The sequence below is a fragment of the Lampetra planeri genome, chromosome 46 (genome assembly GCF_965212315.1).
Source record: "Lampetra planeri chromosome 46, kcLamPlan1.2.h2, whole genome shotgun sequence".
Classification (NCBI taxonomy): domain Eukaryota; kingdom Metazoa; phylum Chordata; class Hyperoartia; order Petromyzontiformes; family Petromyzontidae; genus Lampetra; species Lampetra planeri.
In genome coordinates, this window is record NC_136152.1 from 6990991 (window position 1) to 7001691 (window position 10701).

Below are 10701 nucleotides of genomic sequence, written 5' to 3' on the forward strand. Positions count from 1 at the left end.
CGTCGTCCGAGGATGGTGCAGGTACGTTCTTCTTTTTAAGATGCTTAGACATCTTGGTTCACTTCTGACACCAGTGTAATAAAGGACTCCTTCACAAGATGTCGCTCTCCGTTGGTCCTTTATTGGGTTCTTTCCTCGCACCCGCTGGTCCTCGCTCCGACTCTCGCCGTCTCCGTTGCCGTGCGCCCCGCGCATGCTCCGTGTGGCTCTCGCCACGCCGTCTCCGTCGACCCCTCCGTGTGCTCTCTCCTCACCCGCCCCTGGCCACACCGGCCTTCGGGTACCCCACACACTCCGCTGACTCTTTCTCTATCTCCGTGCGATCCCGCACGCTCCGCTGGCCTGGCCGCACCCCGCGCCCGCTGGACCGCAGTGCGCCTATGACCCCCGACCACGTAGCAATGGCGCCACTTCTCCTTCCACCGCCAGCGTGGCTCCTTCCGTGGTTCACTCTCTTCTCTCCTCCTCTCCCCTTCCGGCTCTCTCCCTATATCCCCCTCTCTCACGTGACCCAAACTCCACCTTCTATCCTGCCTCCGCCTCCGCCCCCCCGTTCACCCCGCTCCCATTGGAGCGAGGTGAGCAGTGGCTCCTCCCACACGCTCCGCCTCCCAATACCCCAGCGCGTGTGAGCGGCGCGGAGGCCAGCAAGCACCCTGTTCTTGCTCGCATTACAAATGTAAGAAAGTGTCACGTGGTATTATTATAATTACAACTTACAGCCCTTTGTCAATCCACTGCTGGATAAAGGCCTCTCAACTCGTGGTCAGTCATGGGCGTTGTTTGATTATCCTTCCTCAAACTAATCAACTGAGGGTGTGATGAAGTAGGGTTGCCACCTGTTCTAGTTTTGTTTTGTCAGTTATACAGAGCTCTCCCTTCTTCTTTCATGATGTGTCCCGGTTTTCTGTGCCTCGGAGGTGGTAACCGTACTGTAGATGAGGGACCCAGCTCCGGATCCACCGCTATCGCTCACCGCTGACGATAGCCGTGGCCCGTAATCCAACTCAGGTCACTGGATTTCGTGTGCTGGCCATTGCACCACCATTCTACCCACGACTGGATACACACCAAAATGCTTAAACTTTAATATTTACATACCGTGTACACACACACACCTAAAAACACGGTTCCATTTGCTCTAAGCATTAAGGTTTCCAAACGGCCGCCGATGTTCACCGAAGCCACAAATCGAGCTCAGATTTTATCCGGGTTCATCGCACGCGGGCCACGTGCTAAACCGCAGAGCCGCGTTTGTCTGCTTGCGACAAGCGATCGTGTGCTTTCGACTCGAACGTGGGGCCGCATCTCGAGGATGGATGGGCCTCGTTGGAAATTCAACAGAGGCGTGGGTGAGGCATTTACAGAGGGGGTGGATGGAGGGGGCGGTGGGGAAAACACATCGGCGTGCTTGAGACTGCAACTCGGAGACAAGTGCTGAGAGAATTCCTTTGTTCGTCTGGCCGAATGCATAAATGTCACCGAAAGCGCCTCCGTATTTCCTAACCGATTCGGGTCAAGTTGACCTCTTCCCCCCTCCCCAAAACACGATGTCGCGCTCTTGTGTACAAATACCGCGCATAATTGTTGCTTATGAAAGGTTATGCGTGCACATGTCCATAAAAAAAACTTTTTTTTATCCCTTTGACTTTTATACAGTATCGCTGCCATCGTATAATGGTTAGTTGCGCACTGAACTTGCAATCCAGAGGTCATCTGTTTGATCACCTGGAAGGTGAGAAAAAACGCCAAGTTTCTGAAATTCCTGTTTATTGCCAGCCAGCTTGTGTGGTCAGGATTTCATGACTACTTTGCATGCAAATCAACAAACAGTTTATTTACGAATATCGCAATCGCTCGGCTTCTACACACGCAGTTGTGAAAGCTAGCTAGCGACACTCCGTGACCTGTGAATTTGGTTAGAGTGGCTTTAAGGCTGTGCATGTCTAGGCATGCCACAAAAGGAATTGCAGACGTTGAATGTCACCTTCGAAATGTAATGAAGAAATACTCTGCAACCCGCTGCTTGGTCTTCAGTACAATCATATTTATTTTAATTTGTTTACAATTTCGTCACTGATTTACTTGATTTAAATCACGGTAGCTGCCTCACAGGGCACAACGTGACAAGTGGGGACCGAAACAATACGGAGCACTACGAAAGGTCAAATAGATAAGAGTTATTGATTCTTGAATCGGGCGAGGTTATGACGATAAGAACTTTCGAAAGGGGACGATGGAAGGGGAATTTGACTACTTTTATTTTACCAGGTAAGGCCTCACTGAGCCATGTAGCTCTTTCTCAGAAGCGACCTGGCTATCACAAACGATAGCTCAACGAAGTGGCTTATCAAGTGGAAGTTTATAACAGCCAAATACTCTAGACGCGTGAAGTTTATTCCAAATGCGGAAGGAAAAACCGGAGGACCCGGAGAAAAATCCACATGCCCACAGAGAAAGAGACATGCAAACTCCAAATATAGAGCCATCAGGGCCGGGATTGAACCCACGACATCCTGCATACCAGGCGAGGCAGTTAACATCTCGACGCCGCGAATTCCAAAGTGGAGCAGTGCGAGGAAAAAAGCAGACAGAAGTGTTTTGACCTGCAGTGTGGTGAGTGAGTGGTTGAGTGAGTAGGTGATTGAGTGGGTAGGTGAGTGGGTAGGTGAGTTGGTGAATGAGTGGGCGGTTGGGTGAGTGTGTGAGTGAGTGCGTGGTTGAGTGTGCTGTTGTGACCTGCAGAGTGGTGAGTGAGTGGTTGAGTGAGTAGGTGATTTAGTGGGTAGGTGAGTGAGTAGGTGAGTTGGTGAATGAGTGAGTGAGCGGTTGGGTGAGTGTGTGAGTGAGTGCGTGGTTTAGTGTGCTGTTGTGACCTGCAGTGTGGTGAGTGAGTGGTTGAGTGAGTAGGTGATTTAGTGGGTAGGTGAGTGGGTAGGTGAGTTGGTGAATGAGTGAGTGAGCGGTTGGGTGAGTGTGTGAGTGAGTGCGTGGTTGAGTGTGCTGTTGTGACCTGCAGAGTGGTGAGTGAGCGGTTGGGTGAGTTGGTTTGGCTGTGCTGTTGTGACCTGCAGTGTGGTGAGTGAGCAGGTGATTGAGCAAGTGAACAATTGGTTGAGTGATGGGTCAGGTTGTTGTTGTGGTAACCTCTCGTGTGATGGTTACACGCGGGAGGGAACAATCAGTTTCGATAGACCGAGTGCTCAGTATAGGTGCACTGATATGTAAATTATGGAATACAGCCTTGCCAAACTAGAACAGAGCAACCGACATTGTCTTTGAGATGCTGCCTTTATAATCACCACCAGTGGCATTGTCATCAGCAGCCATGTTGTTGCCATCCCCTTCACAGAGAGCCATGGTGCCACAATCCGCACGGATGGAGTACAAGGTCGTGCTATTCCCTGCCACCGCTCCCTCTATTCCGATGTTAGCCATGGCTGGGAATCGAACTCAAGTTGGCTGGGTTTAGCACAATGCGGTAAACCTCCGATTATCGGAGGGTTAGCGGGTCTCCGATTAGCTTCCCGCATCTCCGATTAGCACGGTTGGCTAAGTACACTGCGAAATAAGCTCAACATACATACAACATACACACCATGTTCTTAACTAAACATCTTGCATGTGTCTTTGCTGCATCTATCAACACTATCGTGAACGTGTAATAGTGTTCTACTGTCCAGTGATGGAGCTGATCCCTCCATGAATTTCCTTCTTTTCATGACATCAGCATAAGTCGATAAGTGTGTTGACCTGATGAACTTTGTTCAATGTTAATAAGTATACAGTACAAATGACTGCACATGCATATATCTGGCCATGAAGTGACCATCTGCCAGCTGGTTATTAATCTACCAATATTTGTGGTCGGTTAATCCAGAAAACTCATGAATCATTAACTTTAAAACATCCGCTGATATTTAGCAACAGGGCTAAATTACAGTATGCATATTCTTGGTTCTTTCGGTAAAGTCACATAGATATAAAACAAAAATCTAAGTTAAAAGCAAAAAACCCACGACGTTTCGATCGCAACACAAGCACTCTTCTTCAGGTGGTGATAAAAGAGGGGGCAAGTTTCCAAATGCAGCCGCATTTAAGGGCTGCAGAGTGAGTGGGCGGGGGAAAGGGCTGCAAGAGAGACAGGGGGAGAGAGAGGGGGTGGGGCAGAGATAGGGGGGGGAGGGGTAGAGATGGGAGTGGGGGGGGAATTGCACCTCGCTACGCCCATCCACACTGCTGACGGTAGAGGTGGTCAAGGAAACACAAATTCAAATCATCAACCAAAGTGGTTGATGACATCTTTCCAATGATTGCTGAGTTTAAAACTGTCGTCTCGGTTGAAATTGTGTGTTGTGTCTATATATTTGGATGGCTTCGTGAACGATTCTTTGTTGATAGCCAGTCGGCTTGCAAAGTACCATCGTTTTAGAGAAATAAATTTCGTGTGAGCCAGCCGCATTAAAGTAATGATCAGCTACGGCAGAAGTATTGGTCCTGTCGTGTTTCAGATCTGCCTTATGCTCACGAATACAGTCGAGATATGTCGCTTAGTTTCCCCAATGTAACTACTGCCACAGACACAGCTTAGTTTGTAGACGCCGGGGTATTGCATGTCAGGGATTTTGTCCTTCACAGATGCGATCAGGTCACGAATTTTTTGTACTGTGTTAAATTGGACCTGGATCTTGTGTTTGTTCAAGATTTGGAAACATTTTTGATTATCCCTGATATGTAAGGTAAGGTGACGGTTTAGATGGGATCTTCAGATGGCTCCTTCTTCACGGTTGGGTTGATGGCTTTGCGGATTGTGTCGTCAGAGTATCCATTCGCCTTGAGAGCCCGGTGTATGTGTTTGAGTTCACTGGTTAGGTGTTCATGGTCGGAGATACATTGAGCTCTATGGTGTAGCGTTATGATGAGGAAATTCTTCTGGAATGGATGGTGGTGGGAATCAGGTTTTAGGTAGGCGTCAGTATGGGTTACTTTCCTATAGACAGAGTGGCTCATTGAGCCATCTGGTCTCCTTTTGATTAAGACATCCAAGAAGGGTAGCATGCCATCCTTTTCTACCTCCATGGTGAATTTGATTGCGGGATGAATGGAATTGATGTGGTTGAGAAATTATTTTACTAGGTTATTTAATTTTAGTGTGTCCTCCTGATTTTCAGGCTTACTTGCCGTGAAGCACCACGTCTGTTGACCACTCATTGATATGCTAATTTTTTCTCTAACCCCCCTTCCTTCTCTCTGCCTCCGCCCCCCCCCCCCTCTGTCTATTTAAGGCCACCCCACAGAGACGATCACCCCTCTCTGTTACCTGTGTTGCTCCCGCTATGTATCTTGGTGATATCTGTCTGCTAATATGTCTGTCTATAGTTTTCTGGTTAGATTTTATGTCGCTATTTCATTATACCTGATGATGATTGCTTGTGTTGCAATCGAAACGTCGTATTCTATTATTTAATTTAATTTATTATTTTATCTTTAGACGTGACTTAACCGAAATAACCAAATAATAATTCCTGCAGTCACGAAAGTTCTAAAATTAAGATTGAACCACTTCTACGGGGAAGTTTTAAGCTTATCTTTTTTCTCTCTCTCTGGCGACTTGTTTTCTCTGCTTGTGTCCTCTTTAGAATGTTCACACTTAAATTCTAACTTAGCAATCTTTGAAATACGTAATCAACCAGGCTATGCGTTAATTGTGTGTTGACCGACCCTCTGTGTTGTATTACATTACATTTCGATATTTTACTAGGTTATTTAATTTTAGTGTGTCCTCCTGATTTTCAGGCTTACTTGCCGTGCAGCACCACGTCTGTTGACCACTCATTGATATGCTAATTTTTTCTCTTACCCCCCTTCCTTCTCTCTGCCTCCGCCCCCCCCTCTGTCTATTTAAGGCCACCCCACAGAGACGATCACCCCTCTCTGTTACCTGTGTTGCTCCCGCTATGTATCTTGGTGATATCTGTCTGCTAATATGTCTGTCTATAGTTTTATGGTTAGATTTTATGTCGCTATTTCATTATACCTGATGATGATTGCTTGTGTTGCAATCGAAACGTCGTATTCTATTATTTAATTTAATTTATTATTTTATCTTTAGACGTGACTTAACCGAAAGAACCAAATAATAATTCCTGCAGTCACGAAAGTTCTAAAATTAAGACAGTGATATATTACCATCAATGTTAACATCAACAGCACGTGTGTGTATGTTGAACTTATTTCCCACCGTACGTAGCCAACCGTGCTAATATAATTCTTCGAAACATCAGCGCAACTGTTTTACAGCCACGACTAAAGCCACAACATAACCAAAACCGTTATAACTACAACTACAACCACATTATAACCAGAGCCAGAACAGCCACATCGTGACCACTGGACTCTCTTGTGCATTGGTGACCGGCGCAGCTCCTTCAAAAGCTTGAAAGATCTCGCGAGATGATGAGGCCAGACACGTGGGACGCGTTTAACAATCATCGGCCGCATGCAGCGTAGTCTGGTGGGCCGCAAAAACTGGCGTTTGGGAAACTCCGCGGCAAAAGCATTGCGACCAGGGGTCGGAGACCTGCGGTTCCGGAGCCACATGCGGCTCTTTAAGGACTGCTTCGTGACCGTTATTTATTGAGGGCCACCGTCTCGTATTCACGTGGCATTGCGACACTAGAAATATTGAATTTCTTGTACGAATTCGAATAAATGGCACTTCTTGTTATTTTGATTGCCTAAACCTGATCTTAGCTGAGGTCAGTGTCTAGGTACACCAAGTGGTCATCCCTCACCTTTATGAGAGGCACCCAAGATCATTTTCAACACCAGCCGGACATGTGGAAGAAATGTAGAGATTCATTTTGCCCCACTGCAACTGTCTCTTCCTTTACAATTGTAGAGGTGTTACGGAGGGGGTGTTATAGAGTTGATACGGATGGGAAACAAACACACTGGGCGTGGCTATGTCTGTACGCGAGCAGGTGCTTACATCGACGTCCGCGCCGTTTAGCCTGGGGGGCAAATACGGCGCTGGGATCCCCCACGGCCCCACCCCTCAGGGGGGAATTGCTATATAAGGCAGTGAGCCAGAGGGCTCGGGGTTCAGTGTTCAGCTTTAACCAGAGAAGCAAGAAGACCTGCTAGATAGGCCCTGGGACTCCCTTGGATCGCTGTCCTTCTCAGGACCGACCAAGGCCAGCCAGTGGCGTGGCCCCAAGAGCCTAGAGCCGATGCTCTTGTAAGAGCCGGTCTGGGAACTCAGGGTGCCGTAATCCCAGCTTAACCAGGGCTGGGTTAGCTAGCCTCCCCTAGCACGCTAGTGGAGGACCTAGGAATAGGCTAGCTGTGACATAGGTTGTCGATCTCCCAGTTAGACGGGTGGAGGGGCCGATACCCCTCCAAGTGTTGTATATCTCGGCCTGTAGATACAACTGTGTTTAATAAATAAGTGTGCCTCCGACTACGTCGTCCAAGCCTCCTTGAACCACACTACATCTGGCGTCAGAAGTGGTCTTCTAAAAGGATGGACACGAGACGAACGGCTCGTACCAGGGAACCGGGGGCGGAGGAAACCACGGCCGACTTTGCGCCCGAGATGGCTGAAGGCGACTCCGAGCAGCCAGGGCCAAGTCCACCCATGCCGCAACGTCAGGACGGATGGGGGCCGTCGGCTGACGGACTGCGGCTGGCTCATTCACGACTGGCGGAACTACTTTACGCAGCAGCCGCCACATTGGAAGAAATTACTCGACTGGGGGCTGGAGGAGCTGCACGGAGCGATGACAGCCGACATGCAGCGCCGGTTCCCGCCATTTCCACGGGGCCCGAATTCGAATTTGCCGCCATGGGTACAGTGAATGCTGAGGGCGGGGCCGGGCTACGTCACGTGACCGACGTTCGGCAAACAGAAGCCGCCACGTCGTCAGGAGCGGCCAGCGCGTCACCAACAGAGCGACCGCCGATGCCACACGCCCTTCCCGCCAAAACCATACGGAGTGACGGGAACGACAGAGAGCGATCCTCGACTGCGGACGCCGCGTTACAACAGCGCTTACCACCTCTCAAAGAGTTCGTGGGCGAAGACGGTGACTGGGGTGGCTTCCAAAGACGCTTTCTCGCTCACCAAGAGATGGTACAATGGACGGATGACGAAGCACTCCGCGCGCTGCCGGCGATGCTCGACAGTGATGCCCTCGCTACCCTCACCTCGGCGCCGAGAGCGAAGCACGCCACGCTGCAGATGGCGCTTCAACTCCTGGCTGCAGTCTATGGACCACCTTCGGACTGCAGGCAGCTGTTCTACGATCACCAGCGGGGCGCCAAGGAGTCGCCCTTGGCGTACCGTACAGCTCTCCTGGCCCTGGCGAAAACGGCTTTCCCGCGGATGGATGAGGAAGGGGTGGACACCATGGTGACGGAAAAAATCCTGCTGTTGGCGGACGAGTTGGACATTGTCGTCTTGGCGCAAGACGACACGGAGATGTGTTCCCTGCGGGCCGCGCGACACATCCACGCGAACTTGTTGTCCCAGCGTCGCAAGGCCAGCAAGGCGGCGGCCAGCCATACCGTGGCTGCAACCACCCTCCCATCGGAAGAAATCTGCGCCGTCGATCGCCCGACGGAGTGGAGATCCGGAGTACGACCAGCTCGGGACGGACCAAGCCGCCAGGATCAGCCCAAGTCATCTGGAGCACTCACGCGCTGCTACAATTGTGGCCTCCGGGGCCATGTGGCTTCAGGATGCCGGGCTCCTCGACAGCGCGGGGCGACGCCTCAGCAGGACGTCGCGCCTCTACCCAAGCTTCACCAGCAAACTCCGGCGAGTCGTGGCACCCCACATGTTTGTCCTACGCACACACCTGTCACACACTCACGCACCGCAATGGACGGGGGTCGTAAATTGCCTGTCGTCGCGCCGAAACGTGCCACTGTGGGGAGTGCATTCCAACCGGGCCAGTGGTCCAAGTTGGCCCATCGCGTTGTTGCCGCGTCGTCGGGGTCATCGGTCGTTGTGGGGCATATTGACGGGGTTGAGGTGCGGATCCTAGTTGATATGGGAGCATCGGCAACTATTGTTTCCGAATTGATTTATAACATTCTCCCCGTTCAAAGCCGTCCCTTGCTCCCCGTTGATGTTCCATGCTACGCTGCTAACGGGGGCTCACTGGGCATTATTGAACAGATCCGCGTGCAAATTTGTATTGGGGACATCAAATTTTCCGGCCCGATATTGGTCTCCTCCTCGCTGGCGGTTCCGTGCCTGTTGGGGACGGATTTCTTGGCCAAAATGCCGATTCGTATCCAAGTCGACCAGGGTTGCATTGAACTCCCGTCGGGCCGACGTGTTACGTTCCTGCCCTCCCCCTCTACGGGTCGGACGGCATTTGCGACGGTACCGGCGCTGGTTGCGAGGACGGTACGCGTACCGCCGGGAGCTCAGATGCTCGTGCCTCTTAGGCTGCGTCGACCATTTGCTAAGGGGATTGGGGACCAGGGGGTTCTGTTGGGACCATCTAGAGTCGGGGTTAACGGACCTGACTTAATAATGGCCCAGACCATTGTGAAAGGGGACGGGGACCCTTTCATCGCGGTCCTCAATGTGGGATCGCGTACGACTGTGGTTCCTCAAGGGACCGTGCTTGCGCACGCGACGCCGGTACCCTGTGAGGAACCCGTCATTAGTCACGTGAGCACTGCTCCTCCGTCGCAACCACATGCAGACCGTGATGAAGGGTGGCTCGATGCGCTTTGTGCGGGATCATCGGACCTGTCCGACTCACAGCGTGAGAGGCTTCGAATCCTCCTGCGCGAGTTTTCCGACGTTTTTAGTCAACACAAATACGATCTGGGTTGTACTAAACTGCTGCGACGCCATATTGACACGGGTGACAGCGCGCCAATACGCCAAAATCCTTTTTGGTTGAGTCCCGCCGAAAAGGACCATGTCAAATCGGCCGTTGATGACATGTTAGCCGCCGATATTATATCCCCTTCTACCAGCCCTTGGGGTGCGCCGATTGTCTTAGTTAAAAAACATGACGGCTCATTGCACTTTTGTGTCGATTTTTGTCGGCTGAACAAAATTTCTATAGCCGACGCATACCCGCTTCCTCAGATGGATGAATCGCTTGATGCCTTGGCAGGGGCGCGATTCTTCTCCACATTGGATTTGCTTTCAGGATTCTGGCAGCTCCCTCTGGATGATGAATCTAAACCTTAAACTGCTTTCCGTAGGCCGCACGGCCTTTTCCAATTTAACCGCTTGCCGATGGGGCTCCACTCAGGGCCGGCAACTTTTCAGCGATTAATGGAATTGGTCTTGGCGGGGTTGCAATGGGATTCATGTTTGATTAATTTTCACGATGTCATCGTCGTCAGTAAAACATTCTATGAACACCTCCAGAGGTTGCGTGCGGTTTTCCTCAAAATGCGGGCTGCTAATTTGAAATTCAAACCCCAGAAATGTCATTTGCTACGTGAATCGGTGCGGTATTTGGGCCACATTGTCGGATGCTCAGGTATTGCTACTGATCCCGCCAAAACGCAATGTGTCAGTTCCTGGCCGACTCCCACCTCCGTGGGGGAGGTCAGGAGTTTCGTTGGATTCGCGTCATACTACCGACGCTTTGTCGCTGATTTCGCGACAATTGCAAAGCCCTTACATGCCTTAACATCGAAGGGGGTCAGGTTTCACTGGGG